This window comes from Sarcophilus harrisii, chromosome 4 (assembly GCF_902635505.1).
Source record: "Sarcophilus harrisii chromosome 4, mSarHar1.11, whole genome shotgun sequence".
NCBI lineage: Eukaryota > Metazoa > Chordata > Mammalia > Dasyuromorphia > Dasyuridae > Sarcophilus > Sarcophilus harrisii.
This window is the reverse complement of record NC_045429.1, coordinates 426,405,567-426,422,120: the sequence shown is the minus strand read 5'-3', so window position 1 is coordinate 426,422,120 and position 16,554 is coordinate 426,405,567. Positions and strand designations below refer to the sequence as shown.

General features: G+C 38.9%; 1 long non-coding RNA gene across 1 annotated transcript in view; it reads right to left on the bottom strand.

Moving 5' to 3' along the window:
- Positions 1-7,615: 7,615 nt before the first annotated feature.
- Positions 7,616-16,554, bottom strand: part of LOC116423431 — a 16,161-nt gene continuing 7,222 nt past the window's right edge. The window contains exon 3 of the long non-coding RNA XR_004234044.1: positions 7,616-7,957. This is a non-coding gene — a long non-coding RNA (uncharacterized LOC116423431). The remainder of the gene's footprint in view (positions 7,958-16,554) is intronic.

Here is a 16,554-nt window from a genome sequence, read left to right as displayed (position 1 = left end):
TAGCACCGCCCCCGGCCCCACCCTCCTTCCCTCTTCCCTCTTCTCTCTCCTTCCTCCACCCCCCATATGGGCAGACACAGAGGCTGGGACTCCAAGGACTATAGCCCCCTGCCAATGATAAAGGAGAAAATCAACAGCAACTTTGGGGGGGAAAGCCAAAGCCCTCGACCCCTTTTTCTAAGGTATCCGGATGGTCTTGGTCTGTTTCTGTGTCTCTCACCCTTCTCTCCCCCTCCGCCCCCATCTCCATCTCCATTTCTGGTGTTTTGCCTTAGGAGGCGGGTTCCTCGTCAACGAGGGCTAGCCATATTCAAACAGGTGAGCAGCCAAGGTGATAGGGAAGGTTCAGAAAACAGGCTAGGTGTGTAAGCTTCCTTCTGACCCAGAATCCTTTAAGGAACTCGTGGAATGGAGGGTGCGGGCCACGGCCTAGTGGGGTTCAGCCCATACCGGACCTGCTTATGACACATTGCCTGCTGAGAGCAAGGAACATGGGCCAGAGAGTGGGCGCCTAGGGCCCTGAGCATTAGGGGGCTGGGCTTCCTTGTTCTGTGGGAGCCATGGAGAGGGCATGTACCTGAGCTGTGGGTGTAAGACCACAGGCGGTCAGCAGATGTCAGCATGATACTGAGAAACAAAGCCAGCCTGGGAGACTCAGCTGTTCCACACCCACTCCACCCAAAGTGTGGGGACCACAAAGTCGCTCTCCCTGCCTCCAGATGACATTCTGCTGGGGATGGAGGGATGTAGCCAGGTAAGTACCACACAGCCTTAGGAGAGAGTAGGCAAAGCGCCCTCAGAATACTGAGTGACAGCCTCTCTCGGGCTGAGTCTGAGAAAGGAGGAGATGTCTAAAAAGTGGGAGGAGGAGTGTGCCCACAGCTGGGCGGGGGGGGGGGGGGGGGGGGGGGGGGGGGGGGGGGGGGGGGGGGGGGGGGGGGGGGGGGGGGGGGAGGTGGAGGCAGCTGTGTCGGGTTTGGAAAACAGCTATCGGTCCAGTTTGACCTGACTGGAAAGTCTAGGAAGAGGAATAATGTGGGAAAAGCCTGGAGCCACAGTGTAGAGGGCCTACAAACCGGGCCCCATGGGGGCTTCCAGAGTTTGTATTTAATCCAGATACCTGGAGATAATTATACATATTCCTGTTCTTTCCCACTCCTACTGTCCTTTTCTAAGCATTCCCTGTATCTTTTACAAGTTCTAAGGTTTAAAAGAATAAATTTTGTAATTTGAAAAAATGAGCCATGAAAACAAAGATATTCTTTTTATGGTTCTAGATAACCAAGGATTTTTGTTAGTGTGTTTCAGAATATAAGTGTTATAGGAGATTTGTTTGTTTTTCTGAGGCAACTGGGATTAAGTGACTTGCCCAGAGTCACACAACCAGGAAGTGTCAAGTATCTGAGGTCAGATTTGAACTCAGCTCCTCTTGACTTCAGGGCTAGTGCTCTATCCATTGTACCCAGTGCTGCCCTGTTATAGGAGTTTAAGAAAGACTTTAGCTCCCTATTTTCTGATTCTAGCTCTGATTTTTCCCTTACAGATCAAACTTTCAGCACACCCATTTTTCTTTCAAAACATCCCTTTCCCATTTCACTTGATGTGACTCCTTACCACCTCATGTCTGGACCACTGCTATAGTTACTTCTAACTGTTCATACAATAGCTTTTCTTTTTATAACTGTTATTCTAAGAAGGCCCTGCCTATCTTCTAGGATGGTTGTGAGGTGCAAACAAAAGAACCCATGTGAATAATCTGTGTATAGTGCCCCTTCAACTTCTAACTTATCCTTGAATTGTGGGGTGGATCCCCAGTGGGTGGTCATTACTGTCAGGTCATGGGGTACCCCCTGGTTTTGCATTCCTAAAATGACTATTTCACAAGTGCCCCCTAGGGAACTTGCTCTTAACAGTTAGCCAGTAGAAACAGTTGGCATAGAGTGGGATGGTAAAAATAAGCTCCACAAACCTAGGTGTACTCTTTCACAAATAGTCCCAGGAGAGTGGGGGCAAACTTAGGATACAGTGATAGGTGTGTACACACGTAGGCCAAGGCAACTCATTGCTCAGGCACCTCAAGGTCTTCCTTGTACTGCTGCCATGTGGAAGCGTCATCTCTGATGGGCAGCTGCCTCCCGGTTCATCTTCCTTTTTGCAGTGAGGTTCTCAACTGCCAGGATTAGTTCCCAGGTCAATAATAGGCTCTCTTCTTTGCTGCCGGAGGTCACACTCCTTAAAGCTGTTTCCAGGCTGGAATGCTGCATCTCTGTCCCCATAGACAATGAATGGCTAATCCCAACTGTGCCTTGAGCTCTCTGACTGATGACTACTGTTTTCTGCTTAATGAAGTGTCTCTCACTGGCCCATAGGTCCACTGCAAAGCACTATGACAAATGGGATAAAGAGGAAGAAAGAAAAATCTCTTCTTCTTTCTCTCAGCCCCTGAGAGAACTGTTGGTTCCTTTTTGGACTGACTTAAAAATTGTCAATCTTGTTTTTTAAGGGCCACTAGGGGCCATTTCCACTATTTCCCAACAAATGACTAAATTCTTCTTTCAACTCAGTTTTTTCATACTTTGTAAAAGAATGAGGGGGCTTATATACATCAGTAGTAAGAAACATGTTAACATCTTGTTCTCTGTATCCACTCATTGTTTTTACTGATTACATTCTGGACTAGGGGGATAGGGAAGGAGGAGTAGAAAACTAGCTCTCACCCTTTTCCTGTGTCAAATGGCTTTGTAGACTATAAAAGGGCAGCTAGATGATGCAATGGATGGAGTGTCGGGTTTGGAGTCAAGACATCTTCCTGAATGTAAAGCTGACCTGTGACCCTGGGCAAGTCATTTAACTCTTTGCCTCAGCTTTCTCATCTGCCAATGAGCTGGAGAAGGAAATGACAAAAGCACTATAGTATTTTTGCCAAGGAAACCCAGTGGAGTCGTGAAAAGCCAGATACCTAAAGCAACTAAACAACAAACTACAAAGCACCATGTACATGGAACATGGTGTTAATAACTTCATTGTAACTCCTATATTTAAGAACCAGCCAAGTTTAGTGAATACAACGTTGGAATCGGGGCTTGGGTTAGAGTTCAACATTTTCTAGGTATGTAGTTGCTACTTAGTTAAAACCTCTCAAAACTTCTGTTTACATAATTGTGAAATGAACATGGTGATACTTGTATCACATGTTTCATGGTTGTGAAGAATCAAAAGTTCTATAATAAAGTAAGTTTAGTCTCCCAGTATTCCCTAACCAACGCATGACCACCATTTCTTCTGCATAGCTTTGACTGTGCACCTAGTAATGGAATTATGAGATCATATATTTAGAACTGGAAGGTGTGTTTCCAGCTTAGAGGTCTTCTAGTCCATTTTATAGCTGAGGAAATGAGATCAGAGAGACCAGGACCTGCCCATGGTCTCAAAATTAGGAAATGGCGGCCTTTGAATCCAAAGCAAGCACTTTTCCATTGAATTATAATAGCTGAACTTTTATGAGTGTTTTAAGGTTTGCAAAGTACTTTAGATAGATGGTCTTGATTCCTGTAACAATCCTGTAATAATTATTCCTTTTTTGCAAATGAGGAAACTACACTTCAATGTAGATTCAGAGTTTTTTCTGTGGTCACACAGCAAATGTCAGAGGTAGGATTGTACTCAGTGCTGCCCTGTTATAGGAGTTTAAGAAAGACTTTAGCTCCCTATTTTCTGATTCTAGCTCTGATTTTTCCCTTACAGATCAAACTTTCAGCACACCCATTTTTCTTTCAAAACATCCCTTTCCCATTTCACTTGATGTGACTCCTTACCACCTCATGTCTGGACCACTGCTATAGTTACTTCTAACTGTTCATACAATAGCTTTTCTTTTTATAACTGTTATTCTAAGAAGGCCCTGCCTATCTTCTAGGATGGTTGTGAGGTGCAAACAAAAGAACCCATGTGAATAATCTGTGTATAGTGCCCCTTCAACTTATTTAATCTGGTGTACTTTAATCTGGTGCAATCTAAATCCAACATTCTATCCATTATAAACCAATTCACTGTATGACTTTGGGGAAACCAATTAGCTTCTGGGTTTAGTTTTCTCCTTAAAATAAAGGACCTAGGCTACATCACAGCATTTCTCAAAACTTTTCCTTGTAATAAGAATAGGGATTTGATGAAAAAAGTATCTTGAAAGCTGTCAAGGGTACTCTTGCATACTGACCACAACTTTTATCGCCCACACTCCACAAATCATTCTCCATTCACCTCAAACCTTGTTTCACCTTACTGCAACTATGTCAGCTTTCCCTACTCCATCCCCTGAGTTGGGTAGCTATCCTCACAGCATTCATGATATCATCTTTTTTTACATTATATCCTTATCTCTTCCCACTGTCTCACCCTCTCATCTCCATCTTGCCATAACACCTGAACATTGTATTACTTTTACATGTACTTTCGGTTTTAGCACACAAACCATATTCCTTCATACTGTGTTCCCAATCTATTTTGCTCCCAGATTTCCCCAACTTTTTATTCTGTAGGTGTTTTATAATCTGAGATGAGTCCAGACCCAGAATATATAGGTCCTCTCAATAGAATTCAGTAAAGTTCCAGAGATAAATTAGGTTGGGAAATTGTGGTCTAGATTTCAGCTTCTTAAACTGTAGTTCAAGACCACCTTTGGGATATCAAAACAATGTAGAGATTGTGAAATTATGATTATTATCAGGAAGTGTTTGCTTTGTATACCTATTTTATAACTTTATAAACTCGGTCACATAAAAGTTTCTCAGGTGAAAAGGGGCCAAAAGTGGAAAAAGTTTAAGAAATCCTGATGTAGATGATCTCTGAAGTCCTTTTCAGCTTCAGAAGTATCCCACCCCAGTGTCTAACTGTGCATTCACTCCTCATAAGTTTCACTATGTGAAATGCTTTTTTCATTCTGTACATAGACAAATCCCAGTCGCATCTTTCCAGGAAACCCACTGTCCCATTGATCTTCCTTTTCTACATCATTGATAGCACTTGTTTGTACCCATCTTTGAAAAGATCCAATCAGAGTGAAATCATTGCCTCCTCAGCCATTCCTTATGATGCTTTGGTTGTTAGAAAGCCTTTCCTCAGGTGGAGGACACACCTGCCTTTCTAAAACTTTCAACTCTAACTCTCAGAGTTTCTCTGTGGGACAAGCTAAATAAGTTTCATCTCTTTTGGGGGCAACAGTGTGGTTCAGTGGATAAAGTCTTGACTGTCACTGTGGAACTTTGAGGAGGTAACACATATGTACACACTCCTTCCCTCCCTCTCTCCTTTCCTTCCTCTCTATCTCTCTGTCTGTATCTCTCCTCCCTCCTTCCCTCTCTCTTTCTGTTTTTCTCTGTGTCTGTCTCTATCTCTCTTCTCTCTCTTTTGTCTCCCTCCCTCTTTGTCTTTCTGTGTCTCTCTTTGTTCTTTCTGTCTTTCCTCTCTCTCTCTCTCTCTCTCTCTCTCTCTCTCTCTCTCTCTCTCTCTCTCTCCCTCTCTCTCTACCTTCTCCCTCCCTCTCCCTTTCTCTCTCTTTTCTTCCCTCCCTCTCTCTCTTTCTTCCTCCCTCCCTCTCCCCCTTTCTCTCTGTCTCTCCCTCTCTCTCTCTCTGTTTTTTTCTATCTCTATCTGTCTCTTTGTTCTTTCTCTCTCTGTGTGTCTCTTTCCTCTCTCTGTTTCTCTCTCTCTCACTTGTTTCCTGAGCTAATAATTCAAGGAATTTGTTTCAAATTCCACAGCCTTTTGTACAGAAAGAGCTGAAGAGAGTGGAACTTGGAGCTGATGGAAAGCGGGAAAGCCTTAGAGCCAAGATCATGCAGAGACAGAATTGATTGGAGAGCTTATTGCTCATCCTAGGAAAGGGATTCTGGTTCTTTTTGAAAATGCATGTAGGTTTTGCCTTACCAAGCATTTGGCAAAATTAACAAAAAATGGGAATAGTCAGTGGTTAGGGAGTTATGGAGAGGTACACTCATGCATTGCTACTGGTGGAATTATGAATCTGTACAACTGTTCTGGAAAATAATTTTGAATTATGTAAATAAAATGGATATAATGTCAGAAAAAAAAAAAAAAGAAAATGCATGTAGGTACTTTCATCAAGTATTTTCATTTGAACCAGAAGCTGGAGTAAGGGTTGACTACAGTCAGGGCTAGAGCGCTATTTCTCACAGAGAGTAAGCCCAGTGAGCCCAAAAGTACCATGTTCTCTGCCAAAAGATCTTGCCCAGTAAGATGTCTCTCTGGGGAAATCATGAGAAGACATCGACATCAGGAGCACTGGAAGCACTGGAGCTCTAAGTTTTTCCTGCACACATTCTCTGCATGTAGATCCCATCATTTGTGATCATTCCTTTCATTTGATTCTCTTATATTCTCAGAAGTCACAAAAATCTCTATATACTATTGTGTATGAAAAGAAATAATATAAGGCAGGAATGGTAGGTAGGGGCAGATTGTAGAGAGCCTTAAGAACCAAGCTATAGAGTTTTTATTTTATCCTAGAGGCAATTGAAATACATTGGAGACATGAGCAGTATAGCAACACCTGTGTGTAAGGAAGATTATTCTCTATCAACAATTGATTGAAAGGGGGAGATATTGGAAGCAGGGTGATTTAGGAGATTATTATAGTAGTCCGAGTGAGAAGTAATAATGGACTAAGCTAGAAGCCAGTAGCTATGTGAGTGTAAAGAAGAGGACAGATATGAAAGATCATGGAGGTAGAATCTATAAAACTTGATAACTATTTGACTGTTGGGATTGAAGAAAAAAAGGAGAATCAGGAATGACTCCAAGGTTGCCAATCTATGTGACCAGAAAAATAGGGAAGTTGGGAGGAAGACTAGATTTAGGGAGGAAGAAGAATTTGGGGAATATGAAATTTTAAATATTGATGGGATACCCAGGTGGAGATGTACAACAAACAGCTGGCAATATGGAGCTAAAGTTTAGGATATCTTTTAGAGCTGGACTCATTTGACAGTCATCTACATAGAGATTATACACTGAACCATGCTGAGATCACCAAGAAATAAAAGTATAGACTAAGAAGAGGGCCCAAGATAGAGCCTGGGCACCCATGGTTAAGGAGTGGGAGGTAGATAAATCATGAACCAACAAAGATCAAAAAGGAGCAGTAGGAAGAAAATTAGGAGAGATCAGTGTCATGGAAACCAAGGAAGAAAAGAATGTCAAGCAAGAGCAGCCAAGAATATATCAGAAATTTCAGAGGTCATGAAGGATGAGGAATGAGAAGGAGCAATTTAGAACTTAAAAGGTGATTAGTAACTTGGAGAAGACCATTTTTAGTTGAGTTGTAGAGGGCCTGGTTTTAGAGTTGAGAAGTGAGTAAGTAAAGCAGAAAGAATAGAAGTTGTGAAGACAACAGTGAGTTTCCCTTAAAGCTGGACTAGACTTTTGATTATCCTACAATATTGTGAAATTTACAGTTTACTAAGTTCCCCAGAGCTTTTCATACTGTTAGTAACCCTCAAGTCCCCCGTATTGTGCTTACGGAATTGTTATGATGATTACAAAAACCAGCATAGCTTCATCAAGAGCAGATCTTGCCAGACTAATTTGGTTATTAAACTGATAGCTCAGGAGATTGCTACAGAGAGTTGACCTAGATTTTCAAAAAGCCTTTGATACAGTATCTCTCACTATTTTTGTGGAATACATGGAGAAGTATGACCTAGACCATAATACCAAGAGATACATTTGGAAATGGTTGAAATAACTAATCATAAAAAGTAGTCATTAATAGTTCAATGTCAGCCTGGTGGCAGGTCTACTGTAGAGTTCCTCCGGGATCTATACTAGGCCTGGGCTATTAAACATCGGTGACTTTAAGAGCTACATAGTTTTCTTCTTCAGATCAGTAGTTAACACAGAACTGAGGGTCAGCTGACATATTGGATGACAAAACCTCGATCTGGAAAAAAAAAAAAAAAAAGGTTAGAGTACTGGGTTGAATCTCAAAAAAAGGAATTCAGTAGGGATAGATGTAAAGTCTTAAACGTTGTTTCAAAAAATTCACTTCTCATGTACAAAATAGGGGAAGCAAGGTTGGAAAGCATTTTGTTGGGGAATGAGGGAAGCTGAAAAGATCTAGACATTTTAGTGGTTGACAAGCTTAACATGAGTTAGCAATATGATGCACCTGCTAAAAAGCCACTAGCATCTTGGAGTAGACCCAGAGCAAGGAAGCCATGATGGTGAAAGACTTGGTGTTGATGTCATTTGAAAATTAGTTGGGTGAACTGGGAAAGTTCAGCCTAGAGAAGACCATATATGGTGTGGGGGGAGGCTAGGGGCAGCAAAATTCAGATATTTAAAGGGTTCTCGTGAGAGAAAGAAATATTTGTTCTGTTTGATCCAGAGCAAAAGAACAATGGTACTGATCCCAGATGCAGGAGCAATAAGTAGAAGTTGCAAGGAAGTAAATTTAGACTCGATGTCAGGAAAAACTTCCTAACAGTTCAAGCTGTCTAAAAGTAGGATGGGCCATCTTGAGAATTGTGGGTTTCTTCTCATTTGAATGTCTTGATGCAAAGGTTAGATGGCTATTTGCATGAATGCCATAGTTGGGAATTCTTTTGGGTACACTTGAATTAGGCCCCTCCAATCCTAGAAATTCTGGTAGTTTTTTTTTTTTTTTTAACCCTTTACTTATATATGTATTAGTTCTACCTTTGAAAGCTGTGGCAGCAAAAGATAAATAGGTTCTACTGTGACGAAAAGACTTCAAATATTGTTCTGGAAACAGATTTTCCTTTACTTTTTTTTTTAAACTCTAATTTCAACATCCTTATACTTCTTAGGAGAGAAAAAGAAAAAGAAAACTCTTATAATGAATATGCATAGTTATTAGAATACACGGGAGAGCTTTGGAATATACAGGAGCCACCTGACAGTGGCTGCCAGAGATCCAACCCAGACTGGCAGAATGGATCTCCTCTTGTGAGAGGATGACACAAGGAGACTGAAAGGCAATTGCTGTTCTCTGATCTCTCTCCTCTTCCCTCTGCCTCCAATTTATCTCATTCCCAGTCCACAACACCTGTGTCAGCAAAGGCTGCCCTGCAACTCCTTCAGATGTTATGATCCACAGCTGTGGAGGCTCTTTGGAAAATTGACCTGTCCCTTAACACATAGTCAAGCAAAATAAATCTTTATATCAGCCATGTCCAAAATATATGTCTCCTTCTACATCTTGATTCTATCACTTCTCTATTAGGAGGTAGGTAGTATGGTATATCATCAGACCTCTGGAATCATGGCTGCTCTTTATATTAATCAGAGTTCTTAAGTTTTCAGAGTTGTTTTTCTTTACAAAGTTGTTGTAGAAATCGTTCTGGTTCTTCTCATTTCACTATGTATCAGTTCATCCAATTCTTCTAGGTTTCTCTAACTATCCCTTTCATCATTTCTTATGGCAGTATAGTATTCCACTGTATTCACATACCATAAATTGTTCAGCCATTTCCCTAAAGCCAGTCACGCCAAGCCAAAAAGCAATTATTAAGCATTCACTCCTTGTCAGGCACTGTGCTAACTTCTGGGAATACAAATACAAGCAAAAAGAAAAATAGTACTTACTTTCAAGTACTTTATGTGGAGGAGAATAAAGGAAGATGACACACTAAAAACAAATCTGGAAAGCAGGGATATGACAACCCATATGAGGCATGGTAGATAGGACTAGATAGTTAGAAGTGGCTCCCAAAAAGAAATGAAGAAATACTTGGTTTGGGCATTTTCCTTAAATGGCTTTACCTATGGCCCACGGCCCCCAACTGATGTGCCTTTCTGTGGTTTCTGTTACTTGCCACTTCAAAAAGAGCTGCTGTAAATATTTTTGTTCGTTTTTCACTTTGGGTGGATTGCCTATTTGCTGAGGACCAGCATAGTTAGATATGAACAGCCTCAGCACCTTTAGGCTAAAAATGAGGTAATGAGTGTTTTGGTCATGGCAGTCCATGAAACAAACAAACAAAAATACAAAAAGGCCCTTGGACCTCTTTTTGTGTTGACATTGCCAGTAAAACACAGTTGACTAGCCCCAGTCTCTTAGGGACAGTTCTATTTTGTATTTTGCTTTCCATGGGCTTCTCTGTTATCCTAAAGTAGTTGAGAATTCTTTTTCCTCTATTATTGGTTTTAGCCTTTACTAGCTTCCTCCCCCCTTTCTTTTTTGAAGGGCCCAGTGACTAATACCCCAATTTCATTTAATAGATTATCTTTTACAACAGAATATGAAATGTACAGATATTTCCTCCAATTCCATGGGACATAATCCCTTCTTTATCACCTATGTCCCCAGGCTGAGGAGTGGATGAGGCTCAGAGTTTACCTTTCCTATATAATATGTATTCTGCCAAGTTAACGTCCAAGTTGGCATGAGTATTGGCTTATGCTAGGCTTGAGCTCCAAATGCCTGGATCTCCGGGGCCTTTCTGCTGGACAAGCTGCAACACTTGGATTCCTGGACTTCCGATCCCCCACGGTTTGTGCTCCCCAGAATATGTTGAAGTGGGGATTCCTTTTTGGGTCTTGACTAGAGTAGATGACCACCAACATAGCTATAGTTCTTTGAATTTGTGTAGAACTGAAAAAGAAGTATCTATAAAATAAATCTATCCAATCTGAGACTCAGAGATACCCAAACTTTTAAAATTCTTAATTGAAGTTCTTTAGGTCTAGCCTGATCCTATCCTTTTATTTTAGCTTTTTATTTATAAGATATATGCATGGGTAATTTTTCAGCATTGATTTGCAAAACCTTTTGTTTCAATTTTTCCCCTCCTTCCCCCCACCCCTTCCCCCAGATGGCAGGTTGACCAATACATGTTAAATATGTTAAAGTATAAGTTAAATGCAATATATGTATACATGTCCAAACAGTTATTTTGCTGTACAAAAAAAAAAATTGGACTTTGAAATAGTGTACAATTAGCTTGTGAAGGAAATCAAAAATGCAGGCGGACAAAAATAGAAGGATTGGGAATTCTGTGTAGTGGTTCATAGTCATCTCCCAGAGTTCTTTCGCTGGGTGTAGTTGGTTCAATTCATTACTGCTCTATTGGAACTGATTTGGTTCATCTCATTGTTGAAGAGAGCCAAGTCAGAATTGATCATCATATAGTATTGTTGTTGAAGTATATAATCTCCTGGTCCTGCTCATTTCACTCAGCATCAGTTCATAAAGTCTCTCCAGGCCTTTCTGAAATTATCATTCTGCCTTTGACCATTTATCAATTGGAGAATGGCTTGATTTCTTATAAATTAGAGTCAATTCTCTATATATTTTGGAAATGAGGCCTTTGACTGTAAAAATATTTTCCCAGTGTATTACTTCCCTTCTAATCTTGTCTGTACAAAACTTGTTTTTGATTGTTTTGATTGTACAAAAACTTTTCAATTTGATATAATCAAAATTTTCTATTTTGTGATCAATAATGATCTCTAGTTTTTCTTTGGTCATAAATTCCTTCCTCTTCCACAGGTCTGAGAGGTAAACAATCCTATGTTCTTCTAATTTATTTATAATCTCATTCTTTATGCCTAGGTCATGAACCCATTTTGACCTTATCTTGGTGTACGGTGTTAAGTGTGGGTCAATGCCTGGTTTCTGCCATATTAATTTCCCATTTTTGCAGCAATTTTTGTCAAACAGTGATTTCTTATCCCAAAAGCTGAGGTTTTTGAGTTTGTCAAACACTAGATTATTAAAGTTATTGACTATTTTGTCCTTTCAATCTTACCTGTTCCATTGATCAAGTAGTCTATTTCTTAGCCAATACCAATTGGTTTTGGTGACCGCTGCTTTATAATATAATTTTAGATCTGTTACAGCTAGGCCACCTTCATTTGATTTTTTTTTTCATTAATTCCCTTGAAATTCTTGACCTTTTTGTTTTCCATATGAACTTTCTTGTTATTTTTTCTAGGTCATTAAAATAGTTTTTTGGGAGTCTGATTGGTATAGCGCTAAATAAATAGATTTGTTTAGGTAGTATTGTCATCTTTATTATATTTGCTCGGCCTATCCAAAGAGCATTTAATATTTTCCCAATTGGTTAGATCTGACTTTATGTGTGTAGAAAGTGTTTTGTAGTTTTGCTCATATAGTTTCTGATTTTCCCTTGGCAGATAGATTCCTAAATATTTTATACTATCAGTAGTTACTTTAAGTGGAATTTCTCTTTGTAACTCTAACTGTTGAATTTTGTTAGTGATATATAAGAATGCTGATGATTTATGTGGGTTTATTTTGTATCCTGAAACTTTGCTAAAGGTGTGGATTATTTCTAATAGCTTTTTAGTAGAATCTCTGGGGTTCTCTAAGTATACTATCATATCATCATCAAAGAGCGATAATTTGGTTTTCTCATTACCTACTCTAATTCCTTTAATCTCTTTCTCAGCTTTTATTGCCAAAGCTAGCATTTCTAATACAATATTGAAGAGTAATGGTGATAGTGGGCAACCTTATTTCACTCCTGATCTTATTGGGAATGGTTCCAGTTTACCCTATTACATATGATGCTTATTGGTGGTTTTAAATAGATGCTACTGATTATTTTAAGGAACAGTCCATTTATTCCTATATTCTCAAGTGTTTTTAATAGGAATGGATGTTGAATTTTATCAAATGACAGCATTAATTCTTAAAGGAGTGATTTGGAAGCTCCTGATTATGGCAAGCTCTACAAAGAAGTAGAAATTGAAATTAAACCAAATGGGAAATGGATAAAGGAGCAGATATCAACATTGATTATTACCATCTTCTATGGAAGTCTAATGCATGAAAATCATGCTACAATGTAGAGGTCTAAAGGACTTAAAAACCGCCTGAACTTAGCCCCACATATTCTCTTTGCCAGATATAGCAGCCAAGAACAACACTGGTTAGCATATAAACTCATTTGTAAAATCTTACAGAAGTAGATAGTAGGGGATTATATTGCCTCCTAAAACAGAGAAATAAAAACAAAACAAAACAAAACAAAAACAAGTTTCCAGAAAGTTTTGTGAGGGATCCAATTAAGCCAGATCACCCTAAGAGCATGTAAGGATAAAACTGTAAGAAAAACAATAGATAGGAAATGGAAAATGTCTGTCAACATTTCCATAGCAAACTATTAATGATAGTGGAATGGCCACATTTAGACTATTACACCACAGTCCCTAATGTGTCATGAGAATGTAGAAATGACTTTTTTTTTTTCAGTAGTAGTTTATTTTTTCAATTACCTATAAAGATAGTTTGCAGTGTTCATTTTTTGTAAAATTTTGAGTTCCAAATTTCTTTCTCCCTTCTATACTTCCCTACCTCCAGCAAACAATCTGATAAAGGTTATACAGGTATAATATTTTAAAACATTTTTCCATATTAGTCATGTTGTGAAAGAAAAATCAGAACAAAAGGGAAAAACTACAAGAAATAAAAAGCAAACCAAAAAAAAATTTTTTTAAAAGGTGAAAATAGTATGGTTTGATCCACATTCCTTCATAGTTCTGCATATGGGTGGCATTTTCCATCCCAAGTCTATTAGAATTGTCTTGGATCATTGTATTGCTGAAAAGGCCAAATCTAATATGGTTAATCATCACATAATCTTGCTGTTATGGTGTACAATGTTCTCTTAGTTCTACTTGCCTCACTCAGCATCAGTTCTTGTGAGTCTTTCCAGACTTTTCTGAAATCAGTCTGCATATTTAGAAATGACATTTAAAAAAAATAAGATGATCAGAAAAATGCAAATTGAGACAATTCTGAGGGTACCACTACTCACTTCTCAGATTGGCTAAGATGATAGGAAAAGATAATGACAAATGTTAGAGGGGATGTGGGAAAACTGGGACACTGATACATTGTTGGTGGAGTTGTGAACTGATTCAACCATTCTGGAGAGCAATTTGGAACTATGCCCAAAGTGCTATTAAACTGTACATAGACCAAGCAGTGTTTCTATTGGGCTTATATCCCAAAGAGATCATAAAGGAGGGAAAGGGACATGGCTATTTTCAACAAGGAGGTGATTGAGGCCAGTTCCAATGGTCTTGTGATGAAGAGAACCATCTGTACCCAGAGAGAGAACTGAGGCAACTGAGTATGGATCACAACATAGCATTTTTACTCTTTTTGTTGTTGTTAGCTTGCATTTTGTTTTTTCTCTTTTTTTCCCCCTTTTTGATCTGATTTTTCTTGTGCAGCAAGATAATTATATAAATATATATACAAATATTGTATTTAACATATTTTTAACATGTTCAACATATATTGTATTACTTGCCATCTAGAGAGAGGATGGGTAAAGGGGGAGAAATTAGGATCACAAGGTTTTGCAAGGGTTCATGCAAGGGATGCAAGGTATCCATGCATATGTTTTGAAAATAAAAAGCTTTAATCAAAAAAAAAAAAAAAAAAAAAAGATTTTAAAGAAAGTCCATGCTGTAGGCAACATAGTTTTAAGGTTACTATTCAGGATTCTTCAAGATGTCTGAAATAGGAGAGGATGCCAGAAATTTAGGAGAAAAAATTACAGATGCTTTTATTCCCTAAAAAGCAATTGAAAAATACCACTAACAGCTGATCAATATGCCTATTTTATTATCTCTACAAAATCTTTTTGAGAATCATCAGTTTGAGAACCGAACAATCAAAGGTCTCTGATGAAAATTTGAAAAATAGAACAGGAAGGCTTTCAGAAATCATATTCTACAGACCACATCTTTATGGTAACATTATTGACTGAATGGTTCAGAAAATAGAAGATGCCATTATGCTTGTGTGGATAAAATGTCCATGATTTAAAAAAGAAAAAAGAATTTGATTCAGTAGAGCAAAATGTTCTCCAACCAAGAGAAATAACTTTGCTTAGAAGATTAATAAAGAGAAATAACTTTGACTCTAAAATTGTCCTCATCAAGGAATAAAATAGGGCAATATATGCTTACCAAATTGGGGCAGCTAGGTGGTCCAGGGGATAGAGCACTAGCCCTGAGGATCTGAGTTCAAATATGACCTTAGATAATTAACACTTCCTGGCTGTGTGCTCCTGGGCAAGTCACTTAACCCCAATTGCCTCAAGGGGGAATATATATGATTCAATGATTCTACTTCCACTCTACGCTACTCCTATTTATAGGGATTTCAACAATACTCCTAACAATATACCAATGATGACGGGATATTGTACGAGAAGGAATCTATCAAGGACATCATACCCCTGTAGTCCAAAAAGGCCTATGCTACAGCATAATTCTTTTCATTACATCAGAAGTTTTCTTTTTCCTAGGCTTTTTCTGAGCTTTCTACCACTCAAGCCTATCCCCAGCCCTAGAACTAGGGGGCTGTTGACCTCCCGTAGGAATTCACCCCCTTAACCCACTAGAAGTCCCACTGTTAAACACAGCCATTCTTCTAGCTTCAGGTGTCTCCATCACCTGAGCACATCATAGCCTAATAGAAGGTGACCGAAAACAAATAATCCAAGCCTTAACAACTACTATTGCTTTAGGCTTATATTTCACAATTCTCCAAGCTACAGAATACTATGAAGCTCCCTTTACTATCTCTGATGGCATTTACGGGTCAACATTCTTTGTAGCAACCCGCTTTCATGGTTTACACGTAATCATTGGCTCCCTGTTCTTAATCGTTTGCTTCCTTCAACAACTCTTCTACCATTTCACATCTACACACCACTTCGGATTTGAAGCTGCAGCCTGATATTGACACTTCGTAGATGTCGTATGACTATTTCTATATGTTTCCATCTACTGATGAGGCTCCTACTTTTCTAGTATAATTAGTACTACTGATTTCCAATCATTAAGTTCTGGGTAAAACCAGAGAAAAATAATTAACCTAATATTAACTCTACTAATCAACTCTGCTCTGGCAACCATCGTAGTCCTTATTGCTTTCTGACTACCACAACTATATTTGTACCTAGAAAAATCCAGCCCTTACGAATGTGGGTTTGATCCTGATATTGACCCTAGGGGGTCAGGAGGAATATGCTTACCATTGATTGTTTTTGTAATGGAGAATGCCCAGCATGAAGTCCAAATGGAAAAATATGGGGAGTATTTTGTTTCTGGGAAGCTTGGGATCATTCAAAGCATTATTCAATTTACCAAATACAGTTATAGAATATCTTAATCAGATATTGTCATTGTCTATTCACTATATATACATGTTTATGTATGTATGTGTAACTTTGTGTAAGTATGTATACATAACACACACATACAAACAGAAAAAAGTGCCTCTTTCTTGCACATAACTATACAAACACACACACATACATATGCAAACACCAATGGAACAGCTGTCCAATCATATTCTGGATAATAGGTATTTATCATGCACTTTGTTTTTTCTTCTTCAACAGGCCAATCTCTCAGGAGTGATTTTGGGTTTCATTTAAGAACATTTAGAGAACTTCATTATCTAATGGAAACCTTACCATTTGGATCCCATAACAATAACTCATACCTTGGGTGAGCTTATGACTC